Consider the following 19399-nt stretch of genomic DNA (forward strand, 5'->3'; position numbering starts at 1 on the left):
TCGGTCTGCCAATACATGGTTAATAAAGTCCGTCATTGTCTTAAAAGAAAACGAACGATTTCCATTATTATCACCACATGTTTTACAGGACTCATCGATACCTTTATTCATACAGTTGTGGCAAATATGCTTACAGCATACAAGTACTACCACATGTTCCCTTTCACCGCGCGCATTTGGTGCCTTTAACATCGTTTCTATATCATATGCAATGTACATAAACCTATCAGTATGTACAGGCTTTTGTTGTTGTACAAAACATGTGTGAGTAATATCAACATGCTTACGACAAGTCGTGCAAAAATGTTCACCACACACATGGTTTGATTTTCGACGTCTGTTATCAAAAATAATACCACAATTATTGCAGATCTTAACATTATCACACACAGATTTCCCGCCTTTATTACATTTCTTATGATTCTGAAAGCATGTACCCTCAGCAAACTCTCTATTGCACGCATTACATTTAATTTTATCACTATCATAATTTCGTTCGTGTTTGCATTCACAAAGAGAACAGTGAGTTTCACACTTATGTTTATATGCTAACCCATTATATGCTTGCAAACAATAATAGCAATACTTCAATTTTCCAAGTAATTTTTTAATGTATGGAATGGGTTCAAAATGGCCAACAGTGTCACCTCTCTTATAGAAAATAAAGATTTTATTCTCTGCATACTCTCCCGGGTAACGTACTATATATTCCCGGTCATTATTTTCATCTTCCTCATACACCACAATTTGATACTCACCACTTAAATATGATTGTATCAAATCCAGGTCCTTAAAATCACATCCACCCTTTGCTTTAACGTCAACTCCTGCCATTTCGCAGAGAACTTCTGCTTTAAGAACCCATGTATCATAATCTCTTGTTTTTAATTTATATAAACTTTGCTTACTTGCGGTGTGCTTTGTAATTCCCCAAACAATTGCCATGGGTAGGCAGTACATATTATTGTTTTCTATGCGTATTAAACGCTTTTCCAAATAATCTTGATGTTTGGAATACTTTTCAACAGCACTTGCTGCATTTCTTCCGTTTCCATGCATACTCTCCGCTACATGGAAGCGAAACAATACCTCATGCCCCAAAAGGAAATCCTCATTTGAATTTAAAACTCGTTCAACTGAGGAAAGGACAGTTTGAGCAGAAAAATCGGGTTTTCTTCTAAATGGAACATATACAGACTTGTTATTTCTACTATTGCTACTATCAATGTATAGTCCAATATAATCAGTGGGGCGTGCATTAGATAACACATGTTCTAATGCAAAATTAAATAAGCTTTCAATATAGGCCTGCGGATTATCAATACGTCTTTCATTATCCACAGGTCTAACCGCGATTTCATGGCCCGTAAGGTGAAACTTACGAAACCGTTTTCTGCTCTCTCTTACTACTTCGAAGTTATTATTACTCTGATTTTCCCCCTCATTATTATTTCCACTACCACTACTACTAGTACTACCACTAGTACTACAATCAGTACTATTTGTACTTTTCTTATTATTGCTCCCATATCCAACAAACACGGGGTCAGGAGCATGTGAGGGTCCAGGTTGAGGATCAGATTGGTCCCCATAACCATGATTATCCTGTACACAAGGCTGATTGTATACAGGATTTTGTCCCTGGACTTGTTGCGTGGGTTTAACCACAGCATCGTCCACATTTTTAACCAATCTCCTCACTTCTTGTTCTTCATCGGAATTTAGATTTACTCCATCTAAAAATGCCAAGTCTTCATCACTCAAGTTACAATTTTCTTGAGGGGTCACAGTTATGGGTGATTCAGATGGAATTAAAGATTCATCCAAAACAAATCGCGACCCAAAATCAAAAAAGTTGGATAACTCTGTATTATTTATTCTATCTATTTGCCCTTCTCCGCATGCCATTAAATACATAAATCTGTCTTGAGCAAAATTGTAAAACTCCTTATTACGAAAAAATCCATATACAAATAACTCAAGCACATCGGCGGCTGAAACGCAATGATTTAAAAGTATAAGGTCATTACCTTCTAAAGCACGAAGAGCGTGTAGTAAAGCATCACATCTTACACTGGCTCGATGACCTAATCGCTGCAGCTCCATTATCGCCTTCCACGTACTGAAGACACGAGAATAGTCATCAAGCCCGCGTAAAACTTCATGCAGAAAAAGTTCATCAATCATATTGAACTCACCAGTTGAACACAGGAAATCCATCTAAAACAAAAGAAAAAGAAAAATTTTGAGTTCTATGTAATAAAAAAATCTAGCAAAACAGGCAATAATCAATAACTTGCTTTGAAAAAAACTATAAAAGAAACTTGTTTATTAATTACCGGTTAAAAAACAAGCTCAGCTAGAGAATTGTTCATGAGTTGGTTTTAAAAAGTCTTGTTTACTAAGTGTTGGTTAAATAATTAATGGTTAGAAAACAAGCTCAGCTCAAGAAATGTTCAATAAATTGGTTTTAAAAAAGTCTTGGTTACTAACTGCTTTCAATAAATATATTAATAATAATAATTATGAAATACACTCACCTTCTAATTCTTAGTTGTTCTTCAAAAACTGATAAAAATGGCCTCGCTAATTTTTATATATTGCAACTGCACACTGTAAAACAGTAATAATATTTTTTTACTAAATGTTATATTTTTAATTCAGTACTAGTATTAGCACTAATAATAAGTCAGGGGTAAACAACACGTTACGTCCAACGGCGTACAATAAAATGATATTAAAACGGAATATATAATATTATATATGTCATTACATTAAACAAGTTTACGCATGTTTTAACGCAATCATGTGGTAAGTATTGCCACCTAGCGGCCTTATTCAAAAGCATTCAGTATAGTATTAAGTCGTCTGCAAACGGGTTCATAAAACAACACGTGTCTGTGCATTTTTTTTTCCAATTCCCATTCTATACGTGTTTCCAATAACAGTACACATGTATGTAGCCTTGTTCCAATTGCAAAATATCCTAAAGCCCATTCTGTCCATCGCAATATTTATTCTCAAACTAAATATACCAAAACAAAAGGCCCTCATTCTGTACTGCGGCCCACCGCAAAATTTATACTTAAACTAAGTATAGCAAAAGAAAAGGCCCTCATTCTGTACTGCGCCCCACCGCAATATTTATTCTCAAACTAAATATACCAAAACAAAAGGCCCTCATTTTGTACTGCGGCCCACCGCAAAATTTATACTTAAACTAAGTATAGCAAAACAAATGGAGCTCATTCTGTACTGCAGCCTACAGCAATATTCATTCTCAAACTAAATATACCAATAGAAAAGGTCCTCATTCTGTACTGCGCCCCACCGTAATATTTATTCTAAAACTAAGTATCGCAAAAAAATCCTCATTCCGCACTCTATAATTAAGCTTCCTCTAAATATTCCTTCAATATACCATAAATATTCCTTTAATATCCCCATGAATATTCCTTGAATATCCCCTAAATATTCCTTGAATATTCTTTGAATATTCCTTGAATATCCTTTTTTTTATTCTTAGTATACCGCTTGACTATCTTTAGTATCCCCTAATAGTCCTTGAATATCCTTAGTAAGGGATAACTACCCTTTAATTATCCCCTAAATAGTAATTAATTATCCTTAGTAAGGGCTAACTACCCTTGAAATATCCCCTAATAGTCCTTAAATATCCTTACTAAGGGGTAACTACCCTTTAAGCATTCTTAATATCCCCTGATTATTCCATGATTAACCTTACTATGGGCTAACTACCCTTTAATTATTCTTAATATCCCCTAAATAGTCCCTGACCATCTTTAGTATCCCCTTGACTATCTTTAGTATACTCTAATTATTCCCTACCTATCTTTAGTATCCCGTAACTAACCCTTAACTATTCTTAGTTTGCCCCCTAAATAGTCCCTGACCATCTTTAGTATCCCCCTTGACTATCTTTAGTATACTCTAATTATTCCCTGCCTATCTTTAGTATCCCGTAACTAACCCTTAACTATTCTTAGTTTGCCCTAAATAGTTCTTCAATATCCTCTAAATAGTCTTTCATTAACACAATGTATCTTACTAAGTTGTCTGTTACTAACACAATGTGTCTTACATACTGTTTGCGTAAATAATCCATCGCAAAATCCATAAAATAAGCAAATGTGTTACATTATAGTCTGTTGCTTGCAGTCTAAATATCATAAAGGGTAGTGAATCGGCTCATATTCCTACAGGCTACAATACAAATTGACCTAAAGCATTTTCATTTATTTTTATTTTACAAACTAGGCAACACATATACTTTTTCTGCACTTGTAATTAAAGTATACCAAAAACAATTCCCCATTTCATAATAATTGCTTATTTATTAATCTCTTTAAATCAAAAATCTTCCATTACCATTCTCTAACTAAACACAAAGTATTAAGATTTACCAACACTGCTACAGGAAGTTGAGTCACTTCCTGTGCACGCGCTTCTTAGCATACGTATACTTCAAAATGTGGTTTCGAAATGTAATTAAAAGAAGATTATATATAAAGGTAAGTTTAATATCATTTTTAGCATTAAATTATTTAGTATGTACTAGAAATGAAATATTTCAAATTGATAATCTTTTTTTCTACAATTATTTTATGAATACTTATGAAAATCGTATTCGTCACTATGTGCATTAAGCAAATGATGGTACTCTACACTATTTAAAAGTATTTCCAACATATAAATGTTAGCCGATCGCAGGTTGTTCTTCTTTTCCGTGTTTTAAAATCAATTATATTTAGTATTTGTTATTGTAGATGTATAAAAATGTAGCAGTAAAAGTCCATTTGGGAAAAATACTTGCATTTATACGGAAGCATTCATACAATTATTATTATTAATGTGTAGCAGTGCAAGTCCATTCGGGAAAAATACTTGCATTTATACAAAAGCATGCGTACAATAATTACATTTATTAGTTCTAAACATGTAGCAGTCGGTGTACATGTAAAAAAACTGCGTGCGTTTATGTGGGCGGGGCAGGATAAAGCATACGCGCAACCAAGTGGTTTAGGGTAGGGTAAAACCGTCGCGCAACCAAGTGGTTTAGGTCAGGGTAAAACCGTCGCGCAACCAAGTGGTTTAGGGCAGGGTAAAACCGTCGCGCAACCATATGGTTCAGGGGAGGGCAAAGTCGGTGTGCATTTCCAAGCAATTATTCAGTATTAGCAAACGTGTAGCAACAAGTTAAAACAAAATAATAATAATTATTTTATACATTATTATCAAAAGTGAATAATGCTCCATTAAAATAAAGGCGCGTTACCGACGGTCACAATACCATAGGTGGCGTTAGCAAATATAAACATCTTAGGTTACTTTAGTAAAAAACCATGTGGTTTTCAAGTAAAGGCGCGTTGGCGAGTATAGGCATCTTAGGTTAGTTTATTAAGGAACCATATGGTTTTCAAGTAAAGGCGCGTTAGCGACGGTTACGTTACAATAGCTTAGTAAAAAAATATGGTTTTCCACTAATGCACATTAGCAAGTATAAACATCTTAGCTTACCTTAGTAAAAAACATGTGGTTTTCAAGTAAAGGCGCGTTAGCAAGTATAGCCATCTTAGCTTACCTTAATAATGGATAGGCAATTTAAATTTTGTGCTAGGCAACTAATTTGTCCGCGGAAGTTATATGATACGAACTATTTTATAATGCGTTCTTAAATGTAAGTTGGTGGGCGTACGTGCAATTGTAAAAAGTACAACCAATATGTGCTAGGTGCACACAGTAATTTTTATTTTATGTTTGCGTACGTGCAATTGTAAAAAGTGCAAGCAATATGTGCTAGTTGCACACAGTAATTTTTATTTCGCGTTCGCGTAAGTGCAATTTTAAAAGTAAAACCAACATGTGCTAGGTGAACACAGTAATTTTTTTTATTTCGCTTTCGCGTAAGTGCAATTGTAACAAAAGGCTTCGCCAACTTTTGTTAAATGGAAATGAAATTTTAAAATTATTTCTGTAAATGTTTGCTATAATTAAAAATAAATCTTTGTGTAAGCGCGCAACATAAATAGCATTTTAAACAAACGCGTAGCATTAATGCTAAAATATTTTACAATTAATCACTTTTTTCTCACGTTTCAATGTAAATGCATGTGGTGGTACGATAACGAATATGTGTTATACTTTTGAAGTGAATTACAATTTTACATTTGTTCGTTAGCCCTAGGTTTAAATATTAATGTACAAAAGGCGCGTCAGTGAATATGTGTGAATATTTATATCAACTACAATAATAACTTACAGTTTTCGCTGGTCGTCCAAACTTTTTAAAAATCGCAAACACACACACGTAAAATCACACAATTAATTATTATAAAAGGCACTCTCAGTAGCAACAATTATAATATATAGAAAAAGGGAGCAAGGGGATTTATATATAAGTACTTTATTTAGTATAGGCGGAACCATTTTTTTTACCCATAAGTCCGTGTGCTTTATTGTATATAGGCGGGGCATGGTCAATGTTCTCACTGTGAACATTGAATCCGTACAATAATAATTGTTCAGTTCGGGGCATTAATCTCTAAAGTTACAGTTTATTTTCTCGTATTAAATTGTAATAACAAAATAAATGTTTTCGACGTTCTCTGGTTATCTCTAAGTAATAACGTTTCCAAATTGTTTATATATATATATATATATATATATATATATATATATATATATATATATATATATATATATATATTTACAAATACAAGTTCAGTTTGTAATAGGGCAAGCGTTCAATAACCATCAGTTCTCGTGATTATCGGTTCATTTTTTTCTATCGTCAATATCATTTAAACTTAGACACATAAACTCGTGATCCATCTGTGATTAACTCTGTTAGATATCACTCATGGTTGTCAATAATAAAGGTTTTTAACCTTGCACGGGATTGTTATTCAGAGTTCTGATTAAGTTCAAATCATACAAATGTTTGTAGATGATTGCAAGCAAGCGTTCAATAACCCATCAGTTCTCGTCATTATCGGTTTCTCTATCATCAGTATCAATTAAACTCGTACACATAAACTCGTGATCCATCTGTGATTAACTCTGTTAGATATCACTCATGGTTGTCAATAATAAAGGTTTTTAACCTTACACGTGATTGTTATTCAGAGTTCTCATTAAGTTCAAATCATACAAATGTTTGTAGATGATTGCCAGTAATCTGTGATTCGTGTAAATAATTAAAGTCTATAATCACTTTTATCATTCTGATACGGTACAAAGTTAATCTTGACGTCACTAAAGCCACGCCAAACGCCTTCTCGCTCCTTCATTTCAATTTCAACGGCTCTCAAGGAAGGACGTCTGTACCACTCAGTCTTCAGCTCATAAGTAAGAAAAAAAATAATTTTTAATAAATATTACCCTTTTCATAGTATACTTGTAGGAGGGGGTAGGAGGGGGGGGAGGGGCTTATTTTTAACTTTTCACTTTGATCAAGTCGAGGGATGCTCACATCTTTTTAACAGGTAGCTTCTAATCAATTATATATGCTCACATCTTTTTAATAGGTAGCTTCTAATGAAGCGTAGGAATACATAATGTGGTTCCTGCATAGGGGCAATGGGTCCTGGGAGTCATTTCCAGGGGCCCTGCAAGGCAGGGAAGGGAACCATTTCCTTTTATCTGCTCCCACCTTTTTAACATGTAGCTTGTAATGTTCTCACATTCTGTTCGTATGGGTGCTGCATAGGGACTATGGGTCCTGGGGTCATTTCCAGGGGCCATATTTTTACCAATGAGTAATATTTTACATATTACGAACCATTACATAAGCTGCAAGCAGGGAAGGAAACCATTTCCTTTTATTTGCTTTTTAATAGGTAGCTTCTATTGAAGCGTAGGGGCCATGGGTCCTGCATAGGGGCTATGGGTCCTGCATAGGGGCTATGGGTCCTGGGGGCCATTTCCAGGGTCATCCATTGTGGTCCTGTACAGGGGCCATCCACTGTGACCTTCGTAGTGGTCATTCAACCTTTCCTTTCGTCATCTATCTCCAGGAAAAAAAAAAAAAAAAACTGACCCTATTTCATCACCTCCTTCGATAGTCCCCCTTATCCTTAATTAAACAAGCGATAAACTATCTCTTATCAACTGTCGCATCTCTTTCATGGATACCTCACTAAATCTATACTACTGTCGTCCAAGAGAGCTGATTCCAAGAATCGCGCTACAGACTCTGTCTGGAATCCAATTGTGGACATAGTCCATTGAGGACTGAAGCTGTTGACCATTGGGCGTCAAGTGTGAGCTCTGAAGACAAAGTGTTACAAGAATTGAGAGAACCAACAGAAGTTTGCAGAAGTTTCACCGATTTCGGAATAAAATGTAGACCATATGAGGAAAGTGTAATAAAAAGAATTGTTTTATTTCTGATATTTAGCAACAGAAGAACTATTGCTACTAAAACTTTTTTTCATTCATTATGTAATGATTACATGTTTCTTATAATTTTTGTGAGCTACAAACTTCAGTGACATGAAAAAAAAAAAAAAGACAAAAGCAGAAGAAAGTGCGGCCATTGTTACATAACCACATATTTTAGGCACTTCCTTACAAACCCACTTGTTTTTTTGCTGCACCAAAATATATGATTTGTCATTCAAACAACGCTGGCCACGGTGTGAAGCGGTCTATGCTGTGGATTTTTTTTATTTTGTGAAGACGCGAGAACCAAGGAACCTCAACAATTTTGACGTGCTTGATTGGCTATTGCAGGTTTAGCAGACAATATTTTTTTCTCGGGATTTCGTTGATATAAAAGACCGCTCTATTCACTGAACATTACAGATTTTAAGAAGGTCTTAAACTGTATTAGTTCAAAGGATTATTCACTTCACCATCATGAAATACTTGGTAAGTTGTGATCGTAGATTGTTACCATGGGAAGTTCTGCATTTATCGAATTAGCTACTTTTCACATGTCAATAAGGAGAAACTTATTTTGCCGTGAGGTGGGAAAAGTATGGTGTTAGTCCAGTGGCGTATTTAGAATTTTGTTTCGGGGCGGCTATGCACAACACGAGGAAGGAAGGGGAGGATCAATTGCCCATCTGAGTTTGATAATTAAATATATTTTAATTTATGCATAAATTGAAGTTTTAATGGCCAGAATTGCAGACTGGTGAATCTTACGTGATATGATACACACAAAAATTTAACAGTGAATCTAACCGTTTATTCTATTCATTGAAGAAAAAGGAAGCATCCTCTTGGGCTACCTAATTTCCCGACCTACTTATTCGCCCCTCTTGCGTTTCTTTAATTCAAACTTTACCTTCTTTATAACTAAACGATGTAAATATTCCTTTGCTATAATAACTAAAGTTCCGTTATGTTGATATCTGTGCAAGTTGGTATGGAATACCAGTTTCGCTTATCAGCTCCTCTTAGTTTTGGTGTCACTGACGACGGCCGACTTGAATCACAACTAAGCATGGTCGAAAGTATTATAGGAGAAACGAAAGAAAGTAGCAACTAAGAAAAAGGAACAGAAGAGTAGAATGGACGAAAGGAAGAAAAAAAGATAACGCAATTCTTACATGGAATGAAATTCGACAAATACAGTATTATTTCTGAACAAAGAGCATAAGAAAATGGAAAGTCAATGAAATTCTTAGAAATGGTAAGAAGTATTATTGTTGCACGTGGAATGCGAAAACTAACAAATTTGTTTCGGGGCAGTGGAGACTTCAGTCTGATAGCCCCCTAAATACGCCACTGAGTGTTACATAGGTGGAAACATGCTGTCCGCATTTAATATTTACACAGTCTCGAGACAATACCGAGCACTGAATGAATATCTAAAAACTACTATTTTACACCTTTTACATATCACGAAAAGAGAAATTAACATTAGTGCATTCCTTCGATATTCATCAGTAGTATATACAGTGCGAAATTTTGAGGAAGTGCATCCAATGAGTAAATGTAGGAGTTATAATTCGTTGACATTCAAATTTATAATGCATAAAACAGCAGAAATGATATTGGACGATGTGACTCATGGATGTGTTTAGTAAATTTCATAAACGGGTCCTGATTTGCAATTTTATTTATAAATATTGTGTGACGTTAATACGTTGTCCACTAAATCATAGGTAGGGGTTACTGAAACAACGTTTTCCATTTAGCATTTGAATTTTGGACATCCAAACTCGAAACGTATTTCCACTAAAATTCCATCAAACAGAACCTTCTGCACCTAATCAGGAAATTCTACCCAAATAAGCGCCAAATTTTAAGTTTTCATTCTGTTATTCGTAAATTTTATACTAATGTAGATATCAGTTCACTCTCGTTCCCTGCCGTTATTAAGTTTATAAAACTGTTGTTATAGAATTATGAGGAACCATGTTTTCACTGGTCCAAAGAATAACTACATAACATTTACGTAGTAATATATAATTTGATATCGAACTACACATTAATGCAGAACCTAAATTGCATTACGACGAATTATAGATTATCATCCTAAATTATAACTGCCTCAGAGATGACTTATATATGCAGCAGAGACGTATGCAGGGAGTCACTCTTTAGGTCCAGACCCCCGAAATCCTGACTCTTCTGAATTTTTTTTTCTAATTTGAGAGATGGTTTTACAAAACTTATAATTATATTGAATTTGAACCTCCCCAAAATCTTTGGACTATTCCGAATTAAATTTCTTCGTGCGTGCCTGATTTGTAGTTATGTAGCTCGAATGGTTTCAAAATTTGATACCAGTGTTTCAACTAGGTCCAGTTTACGTGCGAATTAAATTTATTTTGTCTAAACATAGGCTATTGTTATTCACTCTTTTTTCAGACTCCAGTTGTTTAATTCAACTTAATTCTCTAATTTAAAAAAAAAAAAAAAATGCTTAGCAAGATTATGAAGTCAACGAAGATATTTATCTTGTTTTCAAACTTTAAATGGAATGAATAGTTTAGAGGTTTTCGAGCAGTAAAAATGCAACCACAACATGAAATTGAAATTATTTTGATATTTAAAAAACTATAACTACAGAATAATATAGTACAGACCCAACACCTTGAAATAATATTAAACCAGGTTGTGTAAGAACAGCAAGCTACATGCACAAAAGACTGACTGACTGTATTTAAGTCTTTTCTTAATATTCAGCGAGGCTTTTTAGGTCAAGACATACAGTAAAATGTGGGATCAGAATCACTAAAATGTGTTCAATTTTGTCTTGCTGGGAATAGAAGCCAGGACCTCGTCTATTAAAGGCACACGGTTTAGACACCAAACCTAAGTAGACGAGTTCAAAGTGAAAGTAACAAATGGGAATAATTTAAATGCAAAAATAAATAAGTGAATAAATAGGAGCGAGGAAATGGTCGTAAAAAATAACATCAGTGATGAAAGTAGAGAGCAAAATACATATTTTGATCTGTAATATCTCCACAATTAATCAAAAAGAGAAAGTCATCCGCCGGAGATAAACGAGATTCTGTCAGTATCTTTTTACAATCAGCATTTCTTTCAGCAGCGAGACTATATAAGACGTGAACCTACAACTTAACATAGGATAAAAACCACATGACCTCCCGCTGGGAATCGAACCCGGTTCTCCCACGCCGGTTACACTGTAGAACTCAGATCTCCTACGCTGGAAATCACAGATATACAAAGACGTTAATCCTATATTGATTTGTGGTGGCAGGATGGATCAGTGGTAGATTGCTACGGTACGAAACGGCGGCACGAGATGGTACGAAACGGCTACAGAATATCTAAAGACATCTGATGTACAGATATCGACAAACGTTTTTTTTTCCGTTTGGTGAAATTAGATTCATAAATAACTTCAGAATTGGACAATTTGAGTACAGTTTTCAGTAAATTATAAAGAATGCAACATTCTGTACGTTCCAGCAGGGCCGGATTAAGGTTCTTTAGGAGGGCTATAGCTCCGGCTCTCCACGTGGACAGGGGTCTCCACTGTGATCAAAATCTCAAGTGGCTATCTGAAAAGAATCATTTAGATACAGTCATCATTATAAAATAAAATGACCAAAAATATAAAACATATTCACTTAACTTTTCTACTGTACTTTCACAGAAATATATTAGGTGAAGTCAGCAGGGGCCACATATTTCTTTCTAGCCCTGGCCTCCAAATGGGTTAAGCTGCCCCTGCGTTCCAGCCATAGCACCGTTGTACCTTCCAGCTACACCATCGTTATTCTCAAAATAAGTTTTACCGAACGGAAATAACTTTTGTCGTTGACTGTACAAAATTTAAGAGGGAGAGAACTTGATCAATTGAGAGCTTTCTTTCGAATGGTGACATACTTTTAGGTCTCTTTCGCCGAAATTTTTAATGCATGTTCCCTTACCAAAAACTATTTGTAGTAACCTAGCGTCTGTTTCACTATGGTCCTGATACGTGCTTTAAATGATTTAACTGCCTTACACGCTGGTTTAGTTCGCAGCGCGTGCGACTTTGGTCACAGGATCCTGGGTTCGATTCCCGGTGGGAAAGCATTACAGTGCATGACATCCTACCTTACTGTAAGTCTACGTCTCAAATAGCGTTGATGCTCGGAAGAGACGCTAAACAAACTTCAACAAACAACAAGAAGTAGTCAAATGGTAAGAAACTATATTCTCGTCTGTGTATTTTTTACGTGTAACATTTTATCTTATTTTAACTATTTTATCTAAAAGCCCAGATATCGCAACTTTTCGGTACGATAACTAAGTAAATCGATTTTGTTTTGTTTGTGTCATGGTCCTGTGATCCACTTCTCTTAAAGGCGAAATAATATGGTGGGTAGCGGCCTCTGTGAGGGTTGATGTTGCCTGATTGTCTCAACACTCGCCAAATGCAGCCGGGTTCAAGCCCTCGTCGTGGTCCGGATCTCACGGATCCCGTATATTAGTTTCCGTCCTTCATAACCCTCATATTGAATACGGTTGAAAAACTCAAAACAGATTCTTTTCCATTGTTGTCATTTGTTCACCACAATTGAGCAAGTTCGAGTATAGTTTGAAATAACTAACAAACATTACCTTGTTTGTTGTGACTATAACTTGTGATTGTCACCTTTGTAGAATTACGTACAGATGCATGTAAAATAGTATACCAATGACGAATTTAGGAATTTCTGTTATGAATTGCCTTTATACTACGTACTATAAATAATTATTGGTGATAGATTATAATTAGATTCAGAGCCGGAATTAGGCAATTTGGCGCTCTATTTCTACAGAACAAACAAATATTGTAAAAACAACGAAGGGGAGGGAAAGAGCACTAGCACTCAAAAAGGCCTAAACACTACAAATAAAATCTCGTTGTGTTTGTTTTTCTCTTTAAATAATAATCTCTTATGTTAGTGAAAGATAAAAAAAAAAAAAAAAAAAAAAAAAAAAACATACATGCAGAGGAAAGATGATAAACCTTTTATAGAATTCAATATCGCGCTTCAATCTCAATATATCAGTTTACAACTCCAGTGTAACTAGCTCTTTTATCTTTATTTCTTGATTTTCATTCTACATCTGCTAAAAAACCAAAAAATGAATAAAATAAAAAAATAAAAATGATTCCACCTTCAATGGTAAAGAACTTGTTTGTGACAAAGACGAGGTAGCTTTCATACCAAAACTGTGATAACTAACTAAATAGAACAGGTGTTCGCTACTGTTCGAGAATTGAGTTCTTGTGTTCACGTGACCTTGAACTAATACGACCTAAACATAATTTGTATTCAAAAACATGGCCAGCTTAGTAAATTTAATTACCATCATAATGAAGTTTGTTTCCAACAAGAAATATTTATTTTAAATAACATAATTATGACAGATTTTACCGCCCCTTGAAACTTGCTGTTTAGCACAAAAATGTTATGCATATGGTACAGTCGGTACTGATTGTAGGTCATATTAATTTATTGCAGAACATATTTGTAAGTGATAAAATACATTTAAATCTACCTTTTTCCTTTCAGACTACTTTGGCGCTGCTATTTGTAATGATAGGAGTCCTAAGTGCCCAATATCATGGAGGCCACCATGGTGGTGGTGGTGGTGGTGGAGGACATGATCACCATGGATTCGACCATCATGGAGGTGGTGGTGGTGGCGGTGGACACCATGGACATGGATTCGACCACCATGGAGGTGGCGGACATGGTCACGAATTTCACGGAGGTAGCGGCGGTGGACACCATGGATTCGACCATCATGGCGGCGGTGGGGGCGGACACCATGGGTTCCACCATTAAATCATATTTCATGTAATTCCATTATCTTGTTATTGTCTTATCTTTCGTTATACTAGTTTAATAAAGTGTTAAATTATTGACATAAATGTTGCATTTTATTTGTACGTTTATTAGTTTATTAACAATGTGCAATTGACTGCACATTGTACAGTTGCTAGCAAAAGTAGATATTTACTTCCTACTTATTTATTATACTTATTCTTTTGTTTTCTCTTGAAAGCAAACCATTTCAGAATACAAAATTAGGTAGAAGATATCAAAAAAGGCTCTGAAATACATCCTTTTATTCTGAAATCCTTGTCAATAGACTGTGTACACTAAAATTAGCTGCCCTTGCGATTAAATCCTCTTTCGCAGAATGCTTTATCAGTGTGCAACGTTAAAAAGTTTACCAATTCCTGTTCTGCAGAAGTATCCTAGCGGCTAAATTACACCATGATTACCTCGTGTTTTGCGGAATCACATGAAGAGTTTTGCGGAATCATAATATTAGAAATATTTGACGAAAGGGAAAAAAGCACCAACATAAATCTGAAGAAGTGAATGTAATGAGATAGGCCCTACGGGATTAAAGTACAGAATATGGCCAACCTCGCCAGACCTAAACTTGCTCTTAAGAAACCGAGTACGACCGTCTAAACGTCTCCACAATCTTCTCCGTAAAGTTAAATTGCTTGCTTCCAACACCCGCTTCAGGCATAATTATGGATTTGATCTTGCTTCAAATGTAGAATGAACAGTAGATATTGGGATGACTTTCTGTCGACTTACTATTAAACTTGGAATGCTGTCTCGGCATTGTTTGTGGTTCTTTCGCTATTGTTATCAAATTGGTTACATATTGCCCTGAAACATTAATGAAAATTATAATTAGTACAACGTAAAAAGTCAAGTAACAATCCAACAAAAAAAGTAAACTTCCAAATATTGTTGCACTTATGGGTGGAAGGTTGCATTCAGTTCGTCAACATAGGTATTCACCTAGGTGTCTACGAAAACCTACGTCTCTGGGATGTCGATGGCATCGTTTTGTATATATGGAAATGCATCAGGAATGTCTTCAAGAGGAACGAGGGGAAATGTATCTGCTCTCTTATCCTATTTCCTCATATCATTATCAGCTTTGTAGAATTGAGTCAACTCAATATCTATCTTTCTCCTCATAGATTGAGTGAAATGGAACAAGTAAATGAGTATTGAGCTTGTTGGAATGATCCTGTTGTAAAATTTATTGCCCCTTGTTCAAAGCCAATCATAAATTCTTGCACACGAAATTCAAAGCAACAATTTTCAACCTTTTTCTTGATTTGCTGAAGCGTGTGTGTGTGTGTGTGTGTACAATGACTGACCTATACTTTGCAACAAACAGAAAAGGAGTGGAAAAAATGTTCGAAATACTTCCCGTGCAATATATCTAACTATGAATATAGATGCAGATAAATTTTAAATGTTCCAATCATCACTATCTTTTCGTTCTTTTCACTTTATAGAAATTACCTTTCACTTTACGGCGTGCTGATATACCAGTCATCTTGACTTTCTCAATAATTTATGAAATAATTTGTTTCTCACTTACAATTTGTATATGTGATGTCAGTATTACGATGGATTGAATTTCTCATGTAATACAACAAATATGGATGGCTACTTCCGGTACAGCACAGATTTCCCACATACCTATGTGAACATTAAAATCTCTTATTCTGCAAAACAGGAACACATGCATTGGATTATTTTTCTGTTTTTCGAAACATGGCAAAACTGAGCGTGAAAAACCATTTCGAACGTTTATTTGCGAAACAGGAGCATACGGGTCTTACACGTCTATTTAGCAAAATCAAAGTATCGTTATTAACAAAAGGAATTAGAGAAACAAACAAGTTTTTTTTTTTCTTATGATAAATGAGATAATAAATTTAAGCGAAGATATTAATATTTTCTCCAAAGATTGATAATATGATTCCTAAAAGAAAGAAGGATGGCTAATTTCGTTTTAAACCAAACTACAGTTTTGGTTACGTCGATGCAATTAATATTGCTTCCCTTACATACGTGTTTTGAAGTTTTTCGTTGGATTTTAAGAAGGTGCATGTTATTCAGTTCTTTGTCCAGTAGCTTTGAAAATCAGCCACACTCTGGTGCGAATTTTGACACAAAATGACCGATTTTAAACAGAGTTCAATTATTCTAATAAAAACGAAACATGAAAGTTCGTTTTCCTTTTTTGCTCTAAACGAGATTGCAACTCACGGCCAGTTGTCTTTAGCTTAATTCCTTAGATTTGTTAGACATGATTGTAATTTTCTATCATATGTTTCTGATTTTTCTTGTATGGAAATTTGAAGAAACAAGTTGAATGAAACATCTATAAATCGAATAGGACGATTTTAAAAAAATAATTTTCGTTAGTTAAGAATAGTCATTTCTCGATTGCTTGTTCAGATACAAGTACACAAATTCTATATTTTTTGTATGATCCGTTCCGGGTAGTAAGGATGTGAACTCAATGAAAGTCACGCGTAATCTGAGCATTTGAAAATTAGATTTGAGATATTCGAGTAGTAATATCATAACAGCTCTCTGACAGCAAATTTTCGTATGGCCAATATGTATAGTTTGTAGCAAATATTCCTCTTTCCCTTACAAAATGGTTTGAAAGGAACATGGTTGATTATTTTGACCGTTCAAAGTGCACTTTTAGGAAACAAATGTTTGTTGAGCTCTCCTGTACTACCAGGAACATCCATGAAAATAGAAGACGTACCTATTTCTGCAGTTTATTCAAGTCATAAATTGCATAGAGATTCAAAATGTTATAATATAATAAATTATTTTGAGTTTTTGAATTTTGTTTTACATTGTGTTAAAATTATGAAAATGCTTTTCATACTTTGAATTTACAAATGTTACTTTTCACGAGCTTTATTTTTGTTACATGACACCTATCACTCAGATGTCAATGGGAACAGAAGTGATGGCCTACAAGCAAGTTTTAGGGTACAAATAGCGCCCATGAGAATTTTTTCTGAGGGAGGAACAATTTTTATTGAAAATGGTACAATCGAACATTAAATATACTGAAATGATGTTTTAGAGAACGGAAAAGTTACGCAATCGAATCAAATTTCCACTGTAAACGAAGTTATCTTTGTTTTTCCACCACCACCTCGTGTCTCCTATATAGTTTTTTGACGGAGGGGATGGACAACAATGGTAAGCCTGGGGGGTCCCATCCCATCCAAGCATTTGAGGGGATGAGCACCTTAGAAGGGATGAACATGAATATTACAGTTCCAAAGAGAAGCTGAATATTTTATTGTTACCACAAATATGAGTAGTCTTTTTCACTCAAAATATTTCCATGCCTTAATATTTGTTTTACTGAAATTTCTGTTTGCTATTTCTGTGATTTTCTTTATTAGAACTATTGAAGGGTCAAAAAAGTAGAGAAAGTAAAATACTTCAGTTTAATGTTCCATGATTATGACCTTTAGGCTAAGAGAGACAATGATTAAGGCAAGTGAATGATGATAGAAGAATTGGTGGAATGAGAAAATGGGAGGAGAAGGGAGTACCCCGAGAAATTGCAGTGTGAACAACTTTTCACACTTATGAAAAATAGCAACCGCTGAAGCGAGATACAGATTAACAGACATTCATCTCAATGGCTAGTGCCAGCAGCAAAAAATCCGAAAGGGAGTGACACGAAAAAGATTCCAGATGTTGGGAAAAAACAATAAGTTTTCGTCTACTAATCATATTTCCTTATGTTTCTTCTATTTCTTAAAGAAATACAGTATTACTTAATTATACTCACGACTTTTGGCCCACTTGAGGAATTGACTTACGGATGCCTGGTCTACGACATACTATTGTTACGGGATATGAAGTAAGGACAAGTTAGGACATCTTTATTTCATGCGTAAATTCAACCAGCCATCAATGGAAGCCAAGCAGCCTTCAAGAGTTCACTGCCTAATGTTATTAACACCAATATACTGTTGTACGTCGCTAGCTGACTTTACATTCAAAGATTAATTAACTATTGCTTTGCTGTTATTGAGGAAGTCTTTGTACTTGTAATTTGTAATAAACACTGGTAGCGACCTTCAGAACCTTCATCCTTTAACAGTCTCACATGCGACGTTTTTAATTTGCTTTGTTAGATCAATTGCTCCTCTCAATTGGTTCGACCTCATTGGCCTCTCATAGTCAGGCTACTACAAGACATTGTCCGTTTCGTTCGTTTATTCACGACATGATGTTACAACAAGGAAGTAATAAATACAGAAGTAAGTACTTTGACTCAGGTGAGTCTCCTTTTGGTTCGTTTACCTGACAACGTTAGCAATCTCAGGAGTAAGTTTGAAAACTTTGTGTTTAGTGGACGACATGTTGAAACATGGACTTGATCAATGCCAGTTTTGGGTAATCGACCACGCTCAGGAAACTCTGTGGTGTCACCATCATCTCATTCTGACGTCAGAGGGACAGTCAGGTCAAAAGCAATTGAGAGAGCACGATCTTGGTCTTTCGATCTCAACCACGACGCGAGACACATCAGAGTCTCCCAGCCTTTGGGGTCCGGCATTCAATGCCATAGTTGATTGTGGGACAAGTTTTCATCATGGACTTCATCAGGACAACCCAACCTGCAAGCCACAGGAACTTCGAGGACAGCGCCTAAACATCAGGCAGTGAACTCTTGCAGGCTGCTTGACTTCCATTGATGGCTGGTTGAATTTCCACATGAAATAAAGATGTCCTAGCTTGTCCTTACTTCATATCCCGTAACACTATGTTCATATATTAAATATGGTCAAAGGTCAATTCAGGCCCAACCAACTCTATACGTCAGTCACTGTAGACTTTGGATAATGTTCCTGATTAGAATTCGCTTCAAACTTATTACCACTATCATCATAGGTGACCTGTCATTAGAAACGTACCTGCCACAAACTTGGAAGCTTTAACGCACCACGGCTTTAATAAGCTAACTTTCTTTGCTAAAACTGATAATCATTGTATCCTCAACAGTTCTTCCTTTCTACCTTCTACTGTACATTTTATCGCATCCTTGATGACAGAGTTTCTTCTCAGCCAAAGTCCCGACCGGTCTATGT

The 19399-nt window shown here is 35.3% G+C and overlaps 1 long non-coding RNA gene across 1 annotated transcript; it reads left to right on the forward strand.

Moving 5' to 3' along the window:
* Nucleotides 1-8815: 8815 nt before the first annotated feature.
* LOC145662199 (uncharacterized) lies at nucleotides 8816-14352 on the forward strand. Its single transcript, XR_014127010.1, has 2 exons — nucleotides 8816-8892; nucleotides 14001-14352. It is a non-coding gene; the product is annotated as an uncharacterized LOC145662199 (long non-coding RNA).
* Nucleotides 14353-19399: the final 5047 nt, after the last annotated feature.

This window comes from Thermobia domestica, chromosome 10 (assembly GCF_964235325.1).
Source record: "Thermobia domestica chromosome 10, izTheDome1.hap1.1, whole genome shotgun sequence".
NCBI classification, from domain to species: Eukaryota; Metazoa; Arthropoda; class Insecta; order Zygentoma; family Lepismatidae; genus Thermobia; species Thermobia domestica.